This window comes from Gorilla gorilla, chromosome 13 (genome assembly GCF_029281585.2).
Source record: "Gorilla gorilla gorilla isolate KB3781 chromosome 13, NHGRI_mGorGor1-v2.1_pri, whole genome shotgun sequence".
Lineage (NCBI taxonomy): Eukaryota > Metazoa > Chordata > Mammalia > Primates > Hominidae > Gorilla > Gorilla gorilla.
Window position 1 is genome coordinate 42284723 of NC_073237.2, and position 26269 is coordinate 42310991.

The 26269-nt window shown below is 38.2% G+C and overlaps 1 long non-coding RNA gene across 2 annotated transcripts in view; it reads right to left on the reverse strand.

Moving 5' to 3' along the window:
- Positions 1-1381: 1381 nt before the first annotated feature.
- LOC109028365 (uncharacterized) overlaps positions 1382-26269 on the reverse strand; it is a 133468-nt gene continuing 108580 nt past the window's right edge. Inside the window, exons 4-6 of one of the 2 annotated variants that reach the window (XR_010130191.1) lie at positions 3711-3836; positions 2072-2282; positions 1382-1978 (exon numbers count right to left, since the gene is read on the reverse strand). This is a non-coding gene — a long non-coding RNA (uncharacterized lncRNA). The remainder of the gene's footprint in view (positions 1979-2071; positions 2283-3710; positions 3837-26269) is intronic. The other variant, XR_010130192.1, reaches the window with a different exon arrangement.

Here is a 26269-nt window from a genome sequence, read left to right on the forward strand (position 1 = left end):
GACCTCGGTCTGGGCAAAAATTTTCTGAATAATACCTTAAAAACATAGGCAACACAATCAAAATACACAAATGGGATCATATCAATCCAAAAAGCTTTTGTACAGCAAAGGAAGTAATCAACAGAGTGAATATACAAACTACAGAATGGAAGAAAATATTTGCAAACTACTCATCTGACAAGAGATTAATATCTAGAATATATAAGGGACTCAAACATCTCAACAGTAAAAACAATCTAATTAAAGAGTAGGAAAATGATCTGAACAGACATTTCTCAAAAGAACACATACAAATGGCCAATAAATATATGAAAAAATGCTCAACATCCCTAATCATCAGGGAGATGTGAATTGAAGCTGCAATGAGGTATCATCTCACCCCAGTTAGGATGACTATTGTCAAAAAGACAAAAAAAAAATAACAAATGCTGGCAGGGATTTGGAGGAAAGGGAATTCTTATACACTGTTGGTGGGAACGTAAACTAGTACAACCACTGTGGAGGACAGAATGGAGGTTCCTCAGAAAACTACGAATAGAACTATGGTATGATCAAGCAATCCCATTACTAGCAATTTATCCAAAGGAAAGAAAATCATTATATCAAAGAGACATCTACAGACCATGTTTATTGCAGTACTATTCACAATAGCCAAGTTATAGAATCAACCCAGGCATCCAAAAACAAAGGAATGGACAAAGAAAATATGGTATACATACACAATGAAATACTATTAAGCCATAAAAGGCAATAAAATCCTGGATGGATGCTCTTGGAGGACATTGTGTTAAGTGAAATAAGCCAGGAACAGAAATTTCCTACTAAACACCGCATGTTCTCACTCACATACAGAAGCTGAAAAAGTTGATTTCACAGAAGTAAAAAGTAGAACAGAGGATACTAGAAGCTAAGAAAAGTAGGGGGAAGGGAGGGATAGGGAGAGAATTGTTAAAGGACACAAAATTATAGCTACATAGAAAGAATACGTTCTGGTGTTCTATACCCACTATAGGATGACTGGGTATGCGAATTACCCTGATCTGATCACTATACATTATATATATCAAAGCGCCACTACGTACCCTATGAATTTTGTACAGTTTTTTTTTAGTTTTAAAAGAATAAAAATAACTTTGAGGAAAGCATAAGGATCCTTAAAAGAGGATATATCTTGTGTTTCTTTTTGAGCAACCTCTACCCATCTACCCATCACCCTTGCCATTATCAATCTAATCTATCTCCAAGTTAGTTTGGTTGACGTAAGTGGCTATTTCCTCTTTTTTTAAAACCAGTACATTTTATGTGCATTGTTTTGATCTTTAAAACATTAGTGATTATGTGTTACGAAGTGAAAAAGTATTATAACATGAAAAGAGAGCTGTTTTTATTGTCTGAGCCCAGTTTTATTTTGTAAATTTGTATGTATATAGCATAGTTGTTAAAATCATTACTCTAAGGTTAGACTGCTTAAGTTCAAATCCCAGCCAATTACTAGCTGTGCAACTTCTTTATGCTTCTGTCTCTTCATATGTAACATGGGGATAATAGCAACCACCTTATAAGGTTGTTATGAGGATTACATGAGTTACCAGTAACACATGTAAAATGCCTAGACAGCATCTGGCACTAGGTAAGCATTATGTGTTCGCTATGGTGATGATAATGATGATGATGATGGTGACGATGATGATGATGATAATGATGGATATAATGATGATGGAGATGATAATGACAACACAGGAAAATATACCAGAAAGATGTATGCCAATATGTTATTACTGGATAATTTTTATTTTCCTCATTTTGTTTATCCACATGTTTACCTTTCTTGTGACTTTTTAATATTTTTGAAACAAGGTTATTTTTTTTTAAAAACCGTTAGTAGAGAGATATAGGTTCCAGTCCTGGTTCTGCCACAGCTTTGATCTATATGCTTGGGCAAATCAATTTTCATCTTTCTGTATTTCAATTTCCTAACCTGTAAAAGGAGAAAAAAAAGGTAGAAGTGCTTACAATAGTGACAGTAATACCATATAATCCTGGAGCCCCTGACATTTTACAAAGCACTTACTTATGCAGTAGCTCACAAGGAAACACACATTAGTATCTCCCATGCTCTCAGCCTCATTTACAAATCATTTAATCTGATTTGCAAAAACAGATGACCAGTGTGCTGCAAAGCATAAATCTTGACTCTGGCCCTAGCCTCCATGTAGCAGAAAGCTGCAAAGGCCTCAATAGCTTAAGCATCCCACAGTGTTCAACTTGCTGTCTGTAAGATACTGGGAAGAACGAGACAAGGAAAGAATAAAATGAAGGCAATCATATTTATGAAACATCTATAATATAGATCATTATAGTGTATACAATCGTTACAACTCATTGAATCTTCACAACAACCTAAGTGGAAGGTTTATTTCCCATATTTCAGACATAACTTTCTCATACAGGTTTAATATCAGTGCCCAAGATCACACAGCTACTAACTTCAAACAAGGATTTATATGAAAGTCTAGCTGAACCCAAGCTCAAGTTCATGCTAAAGTTCTATGCCACCTCACTGAAATTTGACAGCCACTGGGTTTGGGATGTTGGTTATTGTTTTAACTTGACTGCTAAGCCTCAAGCCCACTGAAGAACTCTGCTAGATAAATGGTACCAAGAACCTAATGCAGTGAGGGAAAGTATTTTACTACAAACAACTAGCCTATAGATGGCGACAGCTTTCAACCATTTTGGACCCAGACTGGCACTCATCATGAAAGCTTTAATCCAAAAATGTCACTGTATGTCATGCGCCCTGAAATAGCCAGACCTCCCAAGTCTATCAGGTAGTGACTGAGACAGCTATTGAGCAATGATAATTCTTCCACACCTACAGTACAATAGAGAACAAACACTTCTGAAGGATGGTCATTGTTCCATATAATAAATATTAGCAGTGAATAAGCTCATGACCCTTTTTTTCTTCCTTGTTCTTCCTCATTTCTCTTTCACCAACACACTTCTTTGCTCGCCTAACTTGATGAATTATAGCCCCGAGAGCACGTAAGAGTGAAGTCAGCATAATATACATTGCTAAAAAGTTCCGAATCAGTCAAATGGAACTTGACTGCCTCTTCAAAGGAAGTAGCATAAAAAGGAAAGAGCAATGAATTTACTGTGTTTGCCTAACTCCATTAAATTGGAATGCTTGGCCTTGAATAAGCAAAATCATAATTACATGTTAAGATATATCTGTGTTATCTTCATGTCATCTTAATGAATGCTTACTAGATGCCAGGCACAGTGTACTATATATTATTGCACTTGGGCCTCACAATAATCCTACAAGACAGGCAGTTATTATACCCATATTGAATGAGGAAACTGAGGCACAAAATTCTACATAACTTTCCTAATGTCACAGAGCAAAAACAAATGAAAAATGATAGCATAGTGATTCATACTCCAGCAGCCTGACTCTAATGCCTACCTTTTCTTAAAGCAAGATCCCGATTGCCTAAGGACAATGGTCAGATAGGCAGGTATGCACCCCTAAATAAGAACTTTCTTCTTTAATCATTTTCATGATATCTCCCCATCCATTTAACAATCCTATATTCAGCAGTTCGTGTGATGAAAATGGACAAAAGGATTAGAGCATGCTACAAAGCAAAGGCCACTGTGAAATTCACGTACATGTGAATTTCAGCAGCAGAGTCACTCACCTATTGGATCACAGACCATACTTGCACTGGAATTGCTCTGAGCTAACTTATGGTGAATCTACTTAAGGGATTAAGTTTTATTCTTCTTATTACTTGTACTCCAAGTCTGGACTGTGAGACATATAGCTGTTAAAAAAAGAAAGGTAAAGGGAAAACCATCAGCCTGTGGAACAGCTGTCACTGATTTGTTGCAGGGAAAAAAGTTCATAAACCTTTTAACTCCACAGAGGTTCTTCTCTCTCCATAAAGTTACCCTTCCCAAAGCCAAGGACTGAGAAGGAATGATGACAGGAAAACAGGTTCCTTGTTGTCTCGAGTGGCTTACTGACATCTTTGAGATTTTTCAGACTAAGTGACACCCATTTAGCTGGCTATGCCCTTCATAGCAATAATTTTCTTCAGGTACTTTCTCCCTGTTGAGAGGGAGTGGAGTGGGGTGGGGCAGGGAACATACCATAATATGAGTCTCTCTCTCTGTGTGTCTCTCTTTCTCTCTCTCTCTCTCTCCCCATTTTCACTTTTAGTACATGTTAGCATAAGAGTGAGCCTATTCGCACAGCTAATTGAAGGTGACTATGTGGTGCAACTAAAAGGCAATGTGGAGAGAATGGTTCATGACAAGGGAGCTAGCAGAGCCCCACCCTGGGCAACTCTCTCCTTTGTTAGAAACATCTGCCAAGAAGGCATGTGATCATCTGAAGACAGCACAGTCCTAGGAGTCAGAAAGTCAGGATCCAAGTGCTACCCATCCTGCAGTTTTAGGCAAGTTCCTTTCCCTGCTGAGACTCCAATTGCCTCACTGTTACAGGACGTAAAATCTCATTAGATTGGCAGGAGGAACTAATGAAATCACACACAGGCAGATACATTCTGTAAACTCCAGAGGCCTGTGCCAAATGCTGGTTGTGAGTTTATTTTTCAAAGGTTTGAACTTGCCTCTCACTCTAACCGGGAGCTTGTCCTTGATCCTTGAACCTCTTCCCAGGCCTGGGAGAGGTAAAAACCTGATATTGCCTTGGGTGTGACCCCAGTCAGTCTTGCTAATAAACATTCCTTCCTGTTTCTCCACAGTGACAAAGGAGGAGGGCAGCAAGGTCCGAGGAGAGCGGCAGGGGCCACAGCAAGTGCGGACCTCAGCAGGGGATAGCAAGAGTTTGCTCAAGCTGAGTCAGCCCCCTGTTTTTTCCTATTTAAATGATTCACTTGCTAAGGCAAACCAGTCCGAGATGTATGAATCCTCCTCTCCTCTCCCATGAGCTTCCAAATGAGTTGCTGCTTTTTGTTTTTGTTTTTCCTATTTTCTTTCTCTTTCCTTGGAAACATGATTTCAGGGTTTTCAATTTCAGGTTAAGATTCCCCCCGCCACCCTTCATTTAAGTGCCCTGGGAGGAGGGGTTGTCATATCAAAGAAACACTATGCTGATATTCTTTACTTTGAATCTATTTAAATGGCCATGTTAAATAGTTGTTTATATTCCTTAAGCTTCCTTATTGGTTTTGCACACAAGTAGGTTAAATTAAAAATAAACAAAATTTCATAGCATATAATAAACTGAGAAGTCTGAGCTCTTTAGAAATTAAGCTCTAAATATGTGAATTTTCTATATCTTAAAAGGTTTATTATAGTAAACACCCAAGACTTTTTCAAGTCTTTTGAATGGGAATTTCTTCTGCATGCATAAGATGCATAACATTTTTCTTCATAATAAAATAACAGCTTTTTGTTCATTATTAGAAGTCATTCCCCTTACATTCTTTCAACACTCCCAGCTTCCATTTGATCTTCCTCCCATATTTATGTGAGGTCAAGTTTACTTGAGGCCTTTCTTCCATGTTCTGCTTAATCTTCATGTACATCTGTAGTCATAATATTCGTTTTAGCCAAGTTATTCAGGAAGAATGGTTTTACTATTTGGTTACATCTGGACAGTTATGACATTCTCCAGTTTAAAACTCCCCAGTAACATCTCACTGTCATTAGAATGGTAACCAAATGTCTTTCCATGACCTATAGGACCTTTTATGGCCTCAGCACTGCCTATTTCTCCAATCAGCCTCCCTTTCGTCCCCTGCGGTCCCACATTGGCTTTGTCTCTGTCCCTCCAATGGGCCAAGTTGTCTCAAGTTCTCTGTATTTGCCATTGCTGCTTCCCTCATTTTCATCCCACTGTCTCCTTCTCCTCATTTAGGTCTTGGGCCAAATGTCACCTCCTCAGAGAGGCTATCCCTGTCTTCCACATCAAGCAGGCTATATTTTCCTTCCTGCTCGATTTTCATCCCAGTAGTTATAGCACTATCTGAATACTTTTATTTGTTTTCTTATTTACTAGTTTGTATGTACATTCATACTCTGTCGGGTCTGTTATGCATTGTGAGGGAAAGGCTTTATCTGTTAATTAATGTATCACAGTTTCCAGAACAGTTGTGGCACATAAGACCATTCAGTAAATACTAGTTGAAGAAATAAACCCTGGCTCATCTCCATACCTACTCAAACTTATATCCGTTTGATATACACCGTTTGAGTATATCAAACAGATATACATATCATGGGGAGTACAGACTACCTTGTGTCTCATCACACATTGCATAATCTAGTCCAAATTATCAATTATAAAAGTATCCTCAGATGTTTGTCAAAACAGTAAGAAGTTGATCATGTCCAATGTCACTTGATCCAATTTTGGAAAGAGATAAAGAAGCTAAGAGAATGTTGAGCACACACTCTAATTTATTGGGCAGCTCTTTTCATACTTTTTCAGCAAGACATAACTAATAGCTGGAAATAGTAAATAATCATGCTTAGCCGAGGGGATCTGAACAGGAGTAAAAAGTGGTCCCAAGGGCTAAGTATCTCTGAGTTCTCATGATTCACTTATAAAATTCAGATGAATATGAATTTTTCATCCTAATTCATTACATATCTCGGTTTTATTTAATATAAAAGAAAATTTCCCCAAATTGTTACAGATAAAATATGTCCTCCAGCACAATATGCCCTGTTTACCCCAGAAAACCACCAATAATCCCCAAGTCCATGTGATCCAAGCTGATAATCATGTAGAAATGATTCTAGAAGAACCTTAATGGGAGCACAGGTCCCACCCACCCCTTGCTGCCCCATGTACGTGTTCCCATCTTCACCCAAGAGAGGAAACACTCTGGAACTAGGGCAGCATAAGTGAAGCAGAGTGAAAAGGAATGTGAAGTTTTGAGAAGAAAGAAAAGGCTAAAGTGTCTATCTTTCCACATTGCTTTTTTCAGGTTTCTCTTCGGAATCACTTCCCTGCTGTCTTTCTTTCCATGTACTTGGTGATGTAAAAGGTTTAAGTCTCCCTCACTTCTGAGAGGGGAGACCCTGGAGTGATCATATATCACAGTTTTCTCAGAACCATTGTAGTTTATGCATGCGTCCTGGCCTAAGTGTTAGTACCCTGTTTTCATTTGTACAAAATATGCTCACTAAGGGACACCTTCCCCACTCTTCCCTCCTTGAAAGTATAAGTAGAACCAAACTAAAGAGGTCATGCACAACATAATGTAAATCTTCTTCAGCCTAACTTTAAGCCACCAAGGAAGAGGAGTCCTTGTGACTCAGACACAAAAGCATTTGGAGTCCAAACATTGGTACATACTAATGAAGTTTCCTTTATCTGACATATCTCTACAGTTGGGAATCTATAATTACCATTTGGTGCTCATTGAAGATAGGGGGTTCAGGATTCAGGCCATCTTGCAAATATTACAATAACATTTCTAAGGAAAAGACAGAAGGGGCAACCAAGATAGTAAGGGAGAATTTGGTTAACTGAAAATCATTGGGCCATGAGTTAAAGTATTTTAAAATAAAGTATGATAAATGAAAGTATTTAGTCAGTAATGCAGCATAAATTTGAATGATTAGCTCTTTCAATGACATGGCTCTTGAAAGCAGGAAAGAAAAGACCATTATCTCATGAATTCACACAGAAAAAATTGTTTGCTCTGATAGTAATTATGACAGCTATTGCAAGGATAATAATAGACTGATGGTCTTAGCCGCTGCCTCTGAAATTCATCACCAAGTTTGTACTGAGTACACGCTTTCTATGGCTGCTCCCAGCCAATTACTAAGCACAGCAGATGTACTAAAGCAAGTCCATTCCTGAAAGATGCAGTACTCTTCTGGTGGGCAGCTTTGCCTTAAATACTCCCAATCAGCTTTGTCAAAACGTTCTTAGAATTGAAATCTTAAGGTTTTTCTTCTTTGCCTTCCTCTCCTTTCTCCTTCATGGGGATGAGTCTTACATAGTAGCCAGACAGTCTGCCCAGGCTCCTCTAGTTACCTCTCCATTTTCTCCCACAAGGTTTACCTCGGCGAATCTCTTGCACATCTAATTTCATCTTAACATCTTTCTCTCAGAGGACCTGAACTAACACAGTGATTCAAGTAGAGATACATTTAAGGGACAGGAAGAATCAGGACTTTTAATGTATTTAGGATGATTTGATCCAAGACCAAGAGGGAAAGTCACAGGTGATTGTAAGAGAAGTTTGACCAGGTATAAGAGGGAACTTTCTGAGAACAACTAGGTCATGACAGAAGTGGCTGTGACAGTGGGAGAGGAGGTTGGCGTAATCAAGTCTGAAGTTGTTTATTTGCATACCTGATGCTACATAAGTTCCAAAGGCCAGTTAGAGAATCTGAAAAGGTTCCATTGTTTTTGGTACCACGTATAGTTCAGTTGATATATGTGGTTGGATCCTTTTAAAAGGACTCGATGTATTTTCATTTGGACTCTATAGAGTCTTTTTAAGAGAATTTGATAAATTTTTATTTGGCCTTAGGGGCATGTGGCTTGCAATTTTTACATTTGTGATTACAAGGTCTTGCATAATTAGAAAAAGTAAAATAGAAAGTTGGCTATTTGTATCAGATATTGAAATTTTCAGCCAATAGGAACACATTTATTATAAAAGCAATAACTTACATTTTTATATTCCTTCACCATCTTCAAGTGTGTAGAGCTTCGTATCCCCAATGAGATACAGTAATGTTTGTATAACTGGAGTTACACATTGTTTGACATGCTATTACATTTGATCTTACGTCTATGTTAAGATCCTGTGAGGCAAGCAGGGCAAAGAGCATTAAAACTCACTTTTGCAAATAGTGAGACTGAGGCTTGGGAGATTTAGCAAATATATACTAGAGTCCAAGCAAGAAACCAGGCTGCAGCAGGCAGAATTTCTAGGAATGACCCCGAAGATTTTATACCCTAGTCTCTGCAATGTGCGTATGTGATTGGCTATGTTATATAGCATAGTTGACCTTTAAGTAAAAGATTATCCAGACAGATGTAATCTAATCCCATAGACTCTTAAAAGCCTCTTCTGCTGGTGGCAGAAGAGAAAAGAAGTTACAGAGCTGTGACAGAAAGGGAAGTCAGAGATTTTCAAAGAATGAGAAGGATTTGACAGGCCATTGCTGGCCTGAAGATGGAGGGGATCATATGGATGGCTTGATAAGGAAATAAATTATGCCAGCAGCCTGAGAGTTTAAAAGGGACACAGGCTCCAGCTTGGGAGAACTGCAGCTCCCATTGATACTTTGATTTTGACCTGTGAGATTCTAAGCAGAGAACCTCGCCGAGCCACGCAGTGCCTGGAGGTCTGACACACAGGAACTGCGAGATAATACATGGGCGTTATTTCAAACCTCTAAGTTTGTGGTGACTTGTCATAATGCAATAGAAAACTAATACGTCAGTTTTCTCACTTCGTCACTATTTTTATCACATCACCCCTCCTCTTAACCAAACAGCAAGCAGTAAACTGAAGCACAGTACCAACCTTCTAGTTTTGCCGATGTGACTTTGTCTAGAATTTTAGCTTTCTTAGCATAATTTATTTTAGGCCTTACCTCATTTTCTTTTGTTCTGAACTTGTGGACTTTTACTCATTTTTTTAAGAAGACAGGGCTCTCATTTTCTCACACTGATTGCTTTTTGGAAAATATTTCAGGTAAATTATACATAGTTCAAGAAGAAATTATTATAAGATTAAATTTTGCTATAATAGTTTGGAAACACTTTAGAACTCTCTTTATAATATACTAAAAATGTCATGGGGATTATTTGAGCAATATAGTGAAGAATTATTGTTTTATCTGCCTATTCTACTACCTTCTATAAATTGCACTTCCTTTGTTTTGAGAATGGTCTTCTCCCAGTCAAACCAAGTGATTCCAAGAAAATATCCATGTTTTTATATAGCCAGCCACACATAATAGTATATTGGTCCAGAGATGGGCAACATCTCCAATCTGAGACAATCAGACTTTTCCCAGGTAATTTTTGACTTTTCAACAGAAAAACCGTAAGTTAATCTTTCACCAGTGGTGGATGTTGTAGAACGTAGAACTCGGGAAGTGCTAGCAGCAATGTTTCTTGCCATGTGAGAGAAGCCAATCTACAGTGAAAGAGAAGAAAGTCAAGCCAGGGAGAAAAGCCTGAGCAAGAGTTGGAGAGAGATCCCTCGCAGTGGTTGAACCCCTTGTTTTGGTTGTTCTAGAGTCCAGCTCTATGCTGTCCTTCAAAATGGTTTGATCGTTCAGTCCTTTCTGGAATTCCATTAACCAGTATGTTTCTTCTCTTACCTTGGTAGTTCAAGATGAGTTTCAGCCACTTACAACCAACAGAGATATGACTCATACAAGAGAAAAATTTTACTTTGTTTTCCTTTGAAAATACTTACTGTGGTGGGAAAAACCTCTAGCCAAGAAACTCATCCAAGTTTCTCCAGGACACTTGTGATTTAGCTGGACTTCCATTTTTATTCCTTTCATGTCAAAATCAGAGCTTTAACACTAACTGTCATAGTTACTGGGTTGTTTTGCTCACTGCCACACCAAACACTCCTTCCAAAATGGTTTGTTCGTACAAACACTTTAAAATTTTTAATGCTATCTTGATTATAGCAGCCCATAATTTGTCAGTGTCACATCATAAACATTTACTGGGCGCTTGTCTCACTTATCATCTACTTTCAAATTTGTTTAATTGGCACTGAAATTAAATGCATTTATAAGTGTTAGGTATTGCGAAAGAGATTTGGTAGGCTAAAGAGAGAGAGAAAAAATCTATTTCACTGTAAAAACCTGTCTTTCTATTTCTACTCATATTCCTAAAGGAAAAATGTTACATCAAATATATATGGATAATGTGAAATGTATAGTTTTCACATTTTGACATCTGATCACTTGTAAGAAAGAGATAGTAGTGCCAAGTATGAACTCATTCTCTTGTAATTAGCTAATACTTCACAAATAGAATCATAATATGTGCTTTGGGTGATTTTTTAAAAATGGAAGGCATTAGTCAGACTGAGCTTTGTTGAATCCCTGCTCTTTAGGAAATTATTTTAAATTCTCCAGACCTTCCTTTTTAAAATAAGGATTCATAGAGTATTGTGGTTAAGGATGAAAACTATGGTAACAGACTGCTGAATTCAGACTTTGGCCTCACCACCAACTCACTCTGACATTAAACAAGTTGCTTGGTGACTCTAGGCCTCAGTTTTCTAGTGCATCTTAAGATGAACAGACAGACAGATACATACATATACACGCCAGGTAGTATAAGAATGTTCAAAGCCACATTGTTCATAACAGCAAAAAAATAAAATAAATAAATAAAATGGGAACAACCCAAATATCCAACAATGGTAGAATAAATTGTAGCAAAGTCATCCAATAGAATATTTTTCAGCAACAGCAATGAATAAACTATAGCTACACACATCAATATTGATGAATCTCAAAATAAAATGTTCATAGATTAATCAAGTCTTAGAAAATTCATACTATAGGATTACATTTACATCAAATTTAAAAACAAGTGTAACTAAGACATGTATTACCTAGGAATACATACACAGATGGCAAAGCTAAAGAAAACAAGTTAATGTTTGGCACAAAATTTGGATAGTGATCACTTTCAAGAGTAGGAGGGGGATGAGATTGGGGAGGAAATAAAGGGCATCTAAAGACAGGTAAAATGGTATTTTTTAAAAATGAGAGATGAGTATAGGTTTTTTGAATTTTAATTCTTCTATAAACTCTAGATACATGGTTTACGCACTTATACACAATGATTTCAAGACACAAAAGATAATCATAGTAACCACAACATTTTGAGAAAACTAAACGAGATCCTACATGTTTAGTGACAGTGTCTAGCATATACTAAGCTCTCATTAAAAGATGGGATCCATAGTGATGATGTTATGACATGCAGATATTTGTACCACTTGCAAAAAGAAAATACCAAAAAGTACTGTATCTTCATCTGTGTACACTCTTGTATTCCAAGACTTCTGGGAATCTATGTTAAATCCACTGTCCTATTAGAAATGTCAACTTAATGGTTTTCAAACTTTACTCATCCAAGTGATACTACCAGAAGAGATACCTAGATTTTCAATCACAGCTAAGAATTCTACCTGGTGAAATAACAGGCACCCAGTGGATGTTCATACTGACAAATATGAGATGTTTAGTTGCTGATATCAGAGAATTCAGTTCAGTCTTTAAGGAAAAGTATGATCAACTAGTAACTATATCTTAGAAGAGAGAATAATAGTGGATTAAGTATCTATTTCAAGCTATCCTAACTAGGGTCTATTCATAAAATAATAGAATTGTAAAATTAGTAATCACCTTAACCATCACCTCATACAATTACTTATTTACAGCTAAAGAAGCTAACATTCAGGGAAGTCAATTGACTTCTAGGTAACAGTGAGTTTGTTGCAGTGTTAAGGCTAGAATACAAGTTAGGATGGAAGCTGCAGAAAGGATCCTATTGTTGGTGTTTATCAGACCAAATAGAAGGAAAGATGGGAGGTCATTGGGAGGGCAAGGGAAAATGAGTGTGATTAGGCATGGAAAATCTTGCACCAGCTCCCTTCAAAGGGACCATAGCAGTTGCAATCCACTATACGTTCCCTACAATAAAGCCTGATAAATCACTATTTGGGTAATACTTTTGAATGATCTCTTTTAAGGCCAAATTCCTGGAAAAAAAGACAGACACAGCTAATACTAAATGGCAGATGACATCTCATAAGTAATTTCAGAGAACTCAGCCTCTATCACACTCTTACCTCCATCACCAGCATCGAATACATTTGATGGGCATACAATAAAATACTTGCTCTTACTTATTCAGCTCTTGAACCATGTTTCTCCCTAGCCAGTCACCAATCTAAGGCAGAGTTTGTCATTATTCCTTCAATAAGTACACGCAGGAAACTTATTAGGGTTAAAAGCTCTGTACTAGGCACTAGGAATTTGATGAAAAGTGTTTAAACAAACTCTATTTACTCTATCCAGTCAGGGGAGACAGCGATTTATTCCAAAGAAAAAATAGACCAACAAGAAGTAACTCTGTACAGACGAATCCCCTCAACCCTTATGTGGCAAGGACAATTAAATAAAAGCTCATAAAGAAGCTTTGCTTGCTTCAGGACCTTATCAGCTTGAGCCAGCTGATAGGGAAAGTAGGTATTATGGCTGAACTCTTGAACCAGGAAAGGACCAGTCCAAAGTTTCTGTCAGGTGACATGACCTGCAAAACACTTTCATTCCTTGGCTTATCTTTATGACTGAAGAATGATCGCCTCTTATTTGCTGTAATGCTTAGAAAATGTTAAATTGCTGAAAGTGTCCCAAGAGAATTTTTCTTCCGGGGAAAAAAAAAATCTCATAAATTCAAGGTTAAATAAAGGAAGAGCAGCTTAGATTATCAAACTATGTTTTCATCTTTCAGTTTTGGGGTTTTTTAAATTTTGTTTTGTTTTGTTTTTGGTTTGGTCTGATGTTCAAAGGTTTGGTAGCCTTTGTAACAAGCAAAACGGCTTTTGAACAAAAACTAAACCCTTGCTTAACCTTTATATTCTAATCTGTTGTTGTTCCGTGGTGTTTGTAGTAGTCCAAAACAAGAAAGTATGACCTCATCAGTTATTCACTCACTGCTATTTACCAATTTAGTGAGTTTCATTGGAAATGGACAATTAAATATAATCCATTTGGGAGACTTTTTAAATTGTGAAACTGCTCAAATTTGTTTCTTCGTAAATGAAAAGGATGAGTTGTACACCAAGTATTTTTCTAAAGGAATAATTCAGTGTGCAAAGCCAAGTTTAAGCCTCCATGTTTGTTAAGGGGAGCTAGGTTTGAGATCCTCAAGTAGGACTGTGACCAAACTGTATGATTTTGCACTGGTGTAGCTTAACTACCTTATAACTTAAATACTGGTACAGCTGAAGGCAGAGTGGTAACCATATATTGTCTACGGCCATACCACCCTGAACGTGCCCAATCTCACCAATAACTATTTATTGAATGACCAAGCAATGTGCATAGACAAGTGTTCAAACCATTAGAGTAATACTCCCTTCTCGACTGATTTATTGTCAGAAATACTGAGTTAAATTGAGTACCCAGTCTACCTAAAAGAAAACAATCAATACACAAAAGCTGTTCAGTCAAATGCCAATCTCCAGAGCCCATTCGGAGAAGAACTGACTTATTCAAAATGGAGCACCAGAATACAGTAAAGTTACTTTTCAGAGATTAATTCTATTATAAAGAAAACAGAGTAGGAGAGATAGAAGGCCCAAACGAATATATAACAAAAAATACATCTATCAGACAAAGTCACAGCAACTTCTTTTTAATCTCAGAAATTATTTCAGTTTAAGAAAACATAGTCAGAAAAACTAGGATTTGGGGTTGTATGTTGGGTTCTTCATTTTAGTTAACTTTCCCATTGACGGCTGGTTTGTTTCTTAGACCTTGACCCAACAATTCATTGAAGTTCTTTGTCTGAGATGTAGAATGCCTTACCTAATACATTCCTTCTCTGTCCTTCTAAGCACATATTGTCCCTCCACAGGAAGTTCACCTAAAACTAAGTAATACAGTCAACAAGTACCTCATATGGAGATTCCCCCTGGCTGCCTGAAGGCCACATCATGACACCAATCTCTTATCCTTTTGGAAGACTATAATGACCAGTCAGTCATTCTCTACAAGACCAGAAAATTGTATGTATGGTTGCAGTGCTGGGTGGAGAAAGTCAGGACAGGAGAAAGCAGCTTTAGGTCATCCGCTCCAAGGCCCCTGATGTGGAAGGAACAATCACCTAGTACATACAAATGATCATTGTAATCCCCAGTACAAGGACTCTGGGTGTGGGAAAGGAAGCTCAGCTTGGAATTTGAAAGCTAGAATTGCAAGGTAAGAGATCTGAGAGTTTCAAGTGGGGAGGGTTTCCAGCACTTCAGAGGAGGCTGCTTTGTTTGTTTTTAGTCTAGACTGAGAGTGCAAAGGCTTAGGAAATATGCTTTAGGTTTGAAGACACCCTGGGGTTGTTTTCTTTCTCCACTTAGAGCCCTGGGTAATAACGCACATGCCAGTGCCTGCACTCAGAGTTGACTAACGGCTACCAATGTTACCTCTCTTTCTCTCCATGCCCAATCAGTAATGAAGGATGATTGCCACTAGTTTCTTAGAACCACTTTCACATCACCCACACTACTGATGTCTTCAATATTTCAGATGTCTCAGTATTTCTCAACTGAATTAGAGCAACCATCTTCTAACTGATCTCCCTGCTGCCAGCATCTGATCTGCACTCCATACTGCCTTCTAAAGAGCAAATTTGACCATAAGACTCCCCTTTTTAAAAAGTTTTAGTGGCATCTGATAGTCTTTACCATGAAATGCAGACTATCCTAGTACAGTTTCTGATAAGACAATTACCTTGGTTCGAATCCTGTCTTTGCTACTTATCAACTTGGGAAAGTTTCTTAACCTGTTTGATCTTACATTTCCTCATTTATAAAATGAGATAACATTAGTCCTGCTTCATAGCTTTGTTGTTAAGATCCAATTAGATACTCCTTTTAAAGAGTTTAGCACTGTATTTAGTTTTCAGTAACTTTTGGTTATTATTACTATTATTATTTTACCACCTTACTATTAATAGCTAAAAAAGCTTTCCCACAAACTGGCCCCTTCTCCTTCCCCAGTTATGTACCTTACTACTGGTTCATCAATAATCACAGCTTTTATATGTGAAGTGCCTACTTTGTGCCAGTCCCTTATGCCAAGGCATTTACATATATTATTTAATCTTTAACAACTCTCCAAATTAGTGCTAGTACCTTCATTTTACAAATAAGAAAGCTGAGAATTAAGAGTCAAACAATTTGGGCTGGGCACGGTAGCGCATGCCTATAATCCAAGCACTTTGGGAAGCCAAGGTGGGCAGATCACCTGAGGTCAGGAGTTCCAGACCAGCCTGGTCAACATGGTGAAATCCCGTCTCTACTAAAAATACAAAAATTAGGCCGGGCATAGTGGCTCATGCCTGTAATCCCAGCACTTTGAGAGGCTGAGGCGGGCGGATCACGAGGTCAAGAGTTTGAGACCAACCTAGCCAACATGGTGAAACCCCGTCTTTACTAAGAATACAAAAATTAGCCTGGCATGGTGGCGTGTGCCTGTACTCCCAGCTACTCGGGAGGCTGAGGCAGGAGAATGGCTTGAACCCAGGAGGTGAAAGTTGCAGTGAGCCGAGTTCATGCCACTGCACTCCAGCCTGGGTGACAGAGCGAGACACAGTCTCGAAAAAGAAAAAAAGCACAAAAATTATCCAGATGTGGTGGCAGGTGCCTGTAATCCCAGCTACTCGGGAGGCGAAGTCATGAGAATCGCTTGTATCCGGGAGGCAGAGGTTGCAGTGAGCCAAGATCGTGCCATTACACTCCAGCCTGGGCGACAGAGCTGGAGTTGCCCAGGCTGACTCCATCTCAAAAAACAAGAGTCAAACAACTTAACCAAAGTAACCCAGTTAGTAAGTAATAAAGCCCATAGTTGAAATCAAAGCACATCATGCTCCTACTCTGTTTTTTATGACTACACTATGCTGTCTTTATCACACTTGATTTTCAAAAAATTGCCACAACAGTATTTCTGGGCCCACGTGCTTTTTCAGGACATTGGCACTTCTCCATTCAGAGGTGAAATTTATGCTCCCTCCTGAACCTGGACAGGATCTTATAACCACCTCAACACAAGAGAGACTAGTGATTTCCAAGGCTTGGTCACAAAAGGCAATATAGCATCTGCCTGATTCTCTCTTTTCAGACATACACTTTCAAAGGACTAAGCTGCCCTGTCAGAAGTCCTGCTACCTGAAGCTCCCATGCTTGAGAGACCTTGTGAAAATATCATGCAAAAATAGAGATTCATGAAGAGCTCCAGCTGCCCAGCCCCCCTTCATGCAATCATGCAGTCCCAGCAGACACTGCATGGAAGAAAGGCGAGCTATCCCAGCCAAGTGCTGCACAACTTGCAAATTCATGAGCTAAATAAATGATCATGTTTATTTAAGTCACTAAATTTTAGGGTGATTTGTTATGCAGTAATAGAAAACCAGAATATGCACTGAAACCTCCAACACTAATCACTTTCATTTCCGCTGATGATATACCCTCCATGGTCTTCATATGTGCAGCTGCCTCTGCCTACAAGTCATCATGAGCCCACAATATCCCAGCCAGTATACACATACCCTCATCTAACGAGTTACTTTGCTTTCAAGAGTCAGTGTAGCTGTTGCAGTTTCAATCATCTTTCTTCAAATTGGTGAGTAGGTGGTTAAGGATCCAAGCTTCTAGTCAGAATACCTAAGGCTAAGTATTTTTTTGTTCACTCCTTCCAGGCTGTGAGACTTAACCTCTATAGACCCCTATTTCCTCCTAAAGAGAGTAATTATAAAACTTCTATCTTAGATGTACTGTGGAGATTAATTTATAGCTCCTAGCAAAGTCCCTGGTATTTAATATTCAGTGGTATTCAATATATGTTGCTCTTATTAGAGCACTATTATATTGCATCACAAGTGTCTATTTATTCTTCCATTTTCTCCTCTAAACTGTCAGTCATTTGAGAACAATAACAGTGGTTCTTCAATGCCTGGCACCTAGGATATGCAAAACACAATTTTTATTAAATAAGTAAATGAAGAAAAAACAAACAAATGGTAAATGGATGAATAAATGAATGAGTGAATGAATGAATGAAAGAGTAGGTAAATATAATCTGGCTTCCCTTTAACTTCTTATACCCAGCATGTAGGAGAGGTACGGTGGTAGAGATTTCCGGTCCTGTGGGAAGTAGTCTTAGTGGCTGGCTGCATGCTTTTCTTCATGTCAGGTCCAATTTTTCTCTTTTCCTAGTGGTGCTACAGTACCACAAACATTATTTCTGAGTCTCCCTCATCCCCAAAACCATGTAGCGAGCATCCTCACTTGGGCAAGTGAAATGTTTTGATCTTGACAATCCAAACCAGATGGCAGGATTGTAAGAAAAGTCACTTCCATAATCTCACATGGCCTCTAGCTACAGGTTTCCTTTCCACTTCTAACCATTTTATAGCATGCCATCTAGGTGCCTGACCTTGCCAAGTAAAATCCAGTTTCTTTACAATGTCATTCCTCTTTATGGCCTCCACGATATGGCAATGCCATATGGTGGCAATGCTATGGAAGGGACTCTGCTCTTACCTGATAAGCAAGTTTGCATTGCACTAAGCAAATAATTTGCCTTCTGCCTCATGTATATTTCCCTACTAATATCTGCTTAATGAAAAAATTGAGAGAAATTATTAAAGAGTAGCACAATATTGACTAATAAGAAAGATGAGAAGATTCTACATTTTATTTTTATTTCACAATAGAATTTACGTATATGTATATTTATAGATAAAATTCTGATAAGAAAAGCTCACAAGCTACAGATATGCTGGCTGAGTTGCAATAACCATCACTGGAACGCAGTGCTATTCCAGTACATCAGTGTTATGTCAGGACATTTTTATTTCAATAGCCAGAAAACCCCAATGTGCCTGTTAGTGTTTGGTATGTCCCCTTGCCTCAGCATTCAAAAAGCCTAAAATATTTTTTAAAGGAGTACAATACAGGGGGTTGGCTGTCTACTCACATAAATTGTTTTAAAAGCAAATGTGGAGTTTATCTTATTGCTGTTATTATTATAGGCTCTATGCTTTTTATAACTTTAATCTTATAAATTTAATTATTTCTACATTCTTTCTCAGGAGGAGTTGTTTGAAGTCTACAGAATGCTGAGGTTTAGAAAGATTTCTGAGGTGTGGCATCACATCTTCTGATTGGGCAGCATTCTCGAACGATGTGGGCCTTTGCTGCTGACTCACCAGAGGGCAGCAACTTCGAAGCTTGATGTCAGCATGCAGGAATGCCAGGCACTTCTCTCTGGCAACCCCCAGCTGTAGCCCAGAGTTAAGCAAAGCTTTTTGGGTTAGCCTCTGACCAACCTCCTGGCTGGACTTCTCAATGCCCCGGTAGCCAAGCTCCAGAAAAGAAAATCCAGATCTTAGCAGGGCAACACTAAACTCTTCCAGCTATATATCAGTGGTGATAATGACATAATTGCCCAGTCATAGTTGGGATATGTGGGAAAGTGGGTATGGTTTTCTGGGCACCCCTCCCCTCTCTTCACTCACCACACACACACACACACACACACACACACACACACACACACACACAATCTGTTCTAGAATGAAAACCCCAGAATGCAGAAAGTAACCTGTGAATAGTCACTAGTAAGATTTCTAGTTTTCTGGATAGATTGTGTTTGTTTGTACTCCTGGTTATTTGACCTGCCTCAATTTTCCCACATTTCTGACTGGCCCAACTGAAGCTTCAGATGAGAGCAAGGACCATCTCTGAGATCCATTCCACCTTAATAGTCTATAATCTCACGAATCTAGCTAACTGGGCACTTTCTGAGAGGACTGGCTTTCTAATGCTGATAAAGCAGGGCAGAGTTGCTGGCCACACCCTTGCTAGGCACAGATCTATGAACACCTATTTTTGTATGCTATCTAGTTTCACATCTCTCCTGCTCTCTGCACCATGCCCTCACTTAGCAGAAAAGAAAATCTTAACTCTAAGGTAATTAGAATGTTCATATTTGCAAAATCTTTTAGATTGTTTTTGGGTTTTAGGTGAGTGTCTTATAAGAAACAGCCTAAAGGAGAGACTAAGGGAGCAGAGTAGAAGGCCATACGAAAACAGAGGCAGAAATTGGAGTGATACAGCCACAAGCCACAAAACACCTGAAGCCACCAGAAGGTGGAAGAGGCAAGGAACAGATTCTCCCCAAGAGCCTCTGCTGAGAGCATGGGCCTACCAGCAGAGGCTCTTGGACAGACTAAAATCAGAAGTCTTGATTTTAGACTTTCTGCCTCCAAACTGTAAATACATTTCTGTTGTTATAAAGCCATCAAGTTTGTGACAGTTATGGCAACCATAGAAAACTTACAGAATCCCTTACACAGAATCATGTAGGTCATGTAATGAGCAAGCCATCTAGCAGAGAAATTCTGGTTTTAGTATCCTAGATAATTTTTCAGTACTAAAACTGATCGTTTCAAAGCCGGGGAAAAAAACAGACAGTGAGAGTGGCCTATAGTAAAAACAAGAGCAAATGTGCAACTCAAAGGAATGCCTATCATTCAGATGCATCTCAGTTACCATGAGCCCAATACGGCCAAATCTTCCCATTTTTATCAAATTTTTATCTTAAATTCCCTGCATTTTAAGTGTTGGTTTAAAAACCAAACAGGCAAACAGCACTCTGTGGGCACAACAAAATGTGTCTGAGAGCTGAGTTATGACCATATGCAGTTGGTTGCAGTCTCTGGAGCTAACGGATCCTTCCAACAGTATTTAAGGTATGTGCCATAGACAGTTCATGACCGAACCAAGAACATGGCCATGTTGTCCTCCTTCAAAACCCAGTCTGCTAGCCCAAGCCACTTACATGCAAGCTCTCCCCATCCTTGGTATAGTCAGAGATAAATATTTTGTTGAAGCCTGAGATAGTGTATCAGCCTCTTGCTTCTAGGCCTCTCTTCTTAGTTTTTCTATGGTAGTTTGATTTGCACTCTTGTACATGTAGAATCTGGAAGCCATGTGTGTGTGTGTGTGTGTGTATGTGTGTTGAAGAGGGTTAGGGTTGCAATGAAACGTGTGATTATTTTAGAAGGAAAAATAAAAGAAAACAAATTATTCACCAGAGAAAGCTGAAAATCAAAAACCATTTTTCTGTTCTTATTTTGCCAAAGCATTAATAGATATTTTACTAAAGGGAATGATATTTAGGTCAGGTAACAAGATATAAAACTGAGACATTACTTAAAATTGACATAACATCCATAATTTAATTTATTAAAAGTTGTTACTTCTGTGGCCATTAATCACATTTCTAGAGCTACCTATCTTTCAGTTTCAGACTGAGTATCTTATAAAAGCATTATAAAGTAAAACAATTCAACTAGATTGACTTTTTCAGTCTGCTTATGGTGGTTAAGAAGATTGTTATGAGCATTGAAAGTAATACACAGATTTATAACTCTTGGTTGAGTCTGCAGTGAGGAGGGAAAGTTGTAATTAATATTTATAATTGATACTTGTGTTATCATGGAAATACATACTCTGAAAATAAGAAGTGCAGTCTGTTGAAGGGTGTCTCTGAAAGGTAGAGGAATTTTAAAGATTTTCATAAATACAGAAATAAATGCATCTCTTTACTGGTGGATCGTTATCCTCAGTCAAATTAAAGTTAAAAATACAAAGAATCCTAACAAGTCAAGAATAGGAAGGTAAGCAACCCAGTTTTAAATTGGGCAAAATATTCAAATAGACATTTCATCACAGAAGACACGTGAATGGTTAATAAGCACTTGAAAGATGTCCGAAATCATTGGTCATTAGGGGAATGGAAGTCAAACCCACAATGAGGTACCACTTCACAACCACTAGGCTTAAGTCTGTCAAAAAGACAGGCAATAATAAGTGTAAGCAAAGATGTGGAGAAGTGGGAACCTCCATACATTGTTAGTAGAAGCGTAAACCGTTACAGCCACTTTGGAAAACAGTTTCTTAAAAAGTCAAACATTAATTTTCCATACAACATCCTACTTCTAGGTGTCTACCCAAGGAAATGAAAAAATACTTCCACACAAAGACTTAAACATAAATGTTTATAACAGCATTATTCATAAAAGTCAAAAAGCAAAAACGGCTGCAATGTTCTTCAACTGATGAACAGAAAAACAAAAGGTGGTATATACATAAAATAGAGTATTTTGTAGACACAAATAAAAAGGAATGAAGTATCATACTGACATTTGCAACATTTATAAACCAGAAAACATTATCCTAAGGGAAAGAAGCTAGACACAGAACACCACCTTTTGTATGATTCCATTTGTATGAAACATCCAAAAATAGGCAAAGCTATTTAAAAAACATGGAAGATTATGGTTGCCTGGGGATGGAGATGGGAATGGAGATTAAATAAATGAGCATGAAGGATCTCATTAGGATGATAAAAATGTGCTATAACCATTGTAGGAATGGTTACACTACTCAGTGAATCTACTAAAAATCACTGAATTCATGCACTTAAAATGGGTGAAATCATAGCGTGGAAGTTATACCTCAATAAAGGGGTTTTAAGAAATTAGAGGAATAATTAAAAGAATAAAATATAGTCAATAAAATACTGTCGCCTTTATCCCATAACCAATCTGTCAACAAATGTGTCAATGGTCCTTTCTAAATATCTCTTACTTTTTATCGTTTTACATATTTGAAGTGCATAATACGACTAGTTCAAACTATTAAATGTACAAAATAGAACACAATGAAAAATTTTCCTACCACTGTTCTCCCTCAGCCACCCAATGCCCCCCGCTAAAAGCCACCGGTGTTATTAGTTTCTTGTGTATCATTCTAGAGACGCTTTATGCATCCACATTAACTTTATGAATACATACATGTGCATCTATCCATGCACACCTTTTTTCCACAACTTGTGGCATACTGAATATGTACTGCACATTCCTTTTTTTTACTTAATAATTAATACCACATCAGGACCTAAATGTGGCTCAAATCTTTTCCCTCTTTACCACCCCACCACCTCAGTATTTCTTGCCTGGACTATTGTATTTCATCTAATTTGAGATGCTATCAGTTATATGACACACTGTTATTTGGGGGCCCTTAAGAGACAAAATAATGCTGCCAATTAAATTATAACATGCCATTGATTGTAAGATTCATTCCAATTTCAGAAAGAAATGACCAGTTAAAAAAGTACGTATATGTGCATCTAAAAACAAGAAAATATGTAATTAGAACAGTCTCCCAAACAGTTTCTTGCTATCAAACCCAGCTCCCCGTCAATTCATTATCTCTTATCCTGCCAAAGTAATTTTTCTAAGTTTTAGATGGAATCTTTTTATTCCTCTACTTAAAATTTTGTAGGCTCCCATTGCTACAAGATGAAGTCCAAATAACTGAATGTGGCATTCAAGTCTCTTCCCATTTCCGGCCTCCTTTCTCTCTACTACCCTGTGCTCTAGACATGCCCAGCTATTGGCTATTCCTCAAAAATGGAGTGTTCTTTCAAAACTGTGCTTTTGTACATGTTGTTCCCTCTCCCTGGAATACACTTGACCCCCTTTCCTCCTGGCTAAATACCATTTGTCCTTCAAGACTCATCTCTGGGAAAACTGCCATGAACTTTCCCAGTTCAATTAAATGTCCTTTCTGTACTAACACCCTCATTGTGCTTAATTCCATCAAAAGCACTTCTTGCCTAGTATTAGGCTTCTTTGTTTCCTTGACTGTCTTCACTACTCTTATTTTTCTTGCATTACAAAAGATTGTCACAGTGCCCTGAACACGGTAAGCATTCAGTAAGCATTTATTGGATGAATGTGTACTTTGGACCCTAGATGTAATCAACACATCTGCAGTAATGGAGGTGTGGTCAGCACAGTGTAGGGGAAAGTACACGGGATCTGAAGTCAGAAGATGCCAGTTCTGGACTCTGACATTTCTAACTCTCTGATCTTAGTTTGGCCAGTTAATGTTTCTAAGACTTGGTTTCCTCATCTAAGAACATAAACCTAAAAGGGCTTGCTGAAGGGACTCAGTGAGAGAAAGTGTCTGAAGTAACTGATACAGAGTTGGTGTTCCAAACAGGACATCTTTTGTTAGAGTGACTGGAACATCCTGTGCTATAGAATGCATTTGATGTACCCTGAAAGCAAACATGCTACTGACATGTGGTTACAAGTGGACTTTGTTTTTCATTTTTTATTTTATTTTATTTTTGTAAAGGTGATACATATCGTGTTGTTTCAGAAAGCATGGTGATAAAAAAAAAAAAAAACAATTCTTGCCCATGGCATTTCCCATAACCCCTATAAGTAATAGCTTCTTCTAGATATTTCCTGTGTTCTCTTTTTAAAATAAATGCTAACATATAAAGATATATTATAGTCCCCTCTTTTTTACTATATATAAATACATGTGATATATTTACTATAAATATATATACACATATAAATGTATACACACACATATATAAATACACACATATATAATATAAATACACACATATATAAATATACACACACACACACACAGAGACAGAGAGAGAAAGATATTCCATCTACATTATCAACATTCTGTTCTGAGTGCTGGTGTTTTTTCACTAAATATCTAAATGGACTTTATGAGCCTCTAAATTTGCCCAGAATGATTCTAATCAAGGAGACAAGTATGTGGAAGGAGGGATTTTATTTATTGCTTCACATCACAACTCTGAACTATCAGCAAGACGTAAAAGCTTTGACTCATAGCCTCAAGTCTTTCTAAAGGGAACCACAAAGAAACTGCATGACTAGAACAGTGAAAAACTAAGTTTGCCTTTTATATCAGGCCAGGGTCAAAGAAATTGCAACAGGGCTGAAAGGGCTGTGAAGATGTTATCTCCTTATACTGCCTTGAGATTAGAGGAATGCAGCAGAAAGCACAAACATGCAGACCAGTAAGTCTTTAGCACTACCTGCTACCTGCTTTTTATCACATGAATGGCATGTTTTCCAGCAAGCCTTCACGTTTAAAGGACAATATTATTCTTAGAATTGTAAACAAGTTCCCTTTTAGGGTTGTGGCTCAGGTACAGAATAGGATTTGCACTTTTTAAAGCCATGTCTGTACGGAAAGCAAAAGCTAGTGGTATAAGGAGGTGATCTGGGCTTTGTAAGTAGTTATTATTCTTTCAACTTTGTTAATCACAGCAAATGATAAAGGTATAAGCACAAACGTTTGGCAAAATGTAGGCATTAGAATAACAGACCTTCATTTCATTGACAAGTTTAATTATGGCCCAAGTTGCTCTTATCCTCTTTCCCTTTTTCTGATATTTTTACTCACCTAAGTCACTGGTCTGAGTTCTTAAACTCTCATATGAATAGCCCCAGTTTAATCACTGTGCTCCTCATTCCCAAATTCCTGCCACTTCCTCTACTGAAGTTCTCCACCGGGGTAGGGAAACAGACTAGTTAGGGGAAATCCAATGGGCTCATCAGCACAGGCAGCAAGTTCACCATCTCATGCTGTAAATTACCATCACCTTGACCCAATTTGTCACGCGCAGACACTGCAGAAAATTTATCAGAAAGATTAAGAATGGGCTGGTGAAGAGGACAAAAGAAACTCCCTGATGTCCTTTGGTAAGAATGGAAGGCAGGTCTGCATCTGACCACATAAGCCCAGAGAAGTGGGAGCCTGAGCTGGTTTTCTACACCATATAGGCCACAACACTGCAAATCCAGCAGGCAAAGAAAAATAAGGGCAGGGATCTCTGGGAACCAGCAAGCAAAGGCACAGAATCCAGCAAGGTGAGGGGGGTGGGGAGGGTTACGAAGGCAAGCAGATGATGCCTGAGTCTAATAGACTGATGAGTGAGCTGGAGAAGGCCAGGTGGAGCAGGGGAGAGGGAACAAAACATGCTGAGGCACTAAATCTCTGAGTCTTGAAATAACATAGGGCATTTTAATAACTCCACATAGTTCCGTGTGATTGGAGATGGAATGCCAGTGGGACAGGGCCAGGGTCATGGTGAAAAACTGGAGAGGTGGCCAGAGACAAATAACAAAGGACTTTGAGAGGTCATACTATATATCTTGTATTTTAACCAGAAGGCACTACTGGGAGCTACTGCAGGATTTTAAGCAGGGAATAACAAGATCAGATTTAAGTTGTAGAAAAGTCACTCTCATACCTATGTAGATCATGGATTTGAGCACTGTGTCCATAGCACCTTCCATACCATAGTGCGTTAGGCATCTGTGTGTCTCCACACTAAGCTGTAACCTCAATGAGGGGAGGGAGCATGTCTGTTTCTCATTATTATATCTCTGGTACCTAGAACAATGCCAAGTTCATAGTCAGGAATGAACGAATGGTGTCCAATCTCATTCATGTTTTTCTCTCTAATGCTCACACAGTACTTAGTGCAATGTAGGTAACAGATAAAGGTATGCTGAATAAATGAATAAATGCTAACTTCTGCCTCACTCTCCAGTTCCATCTCTCAA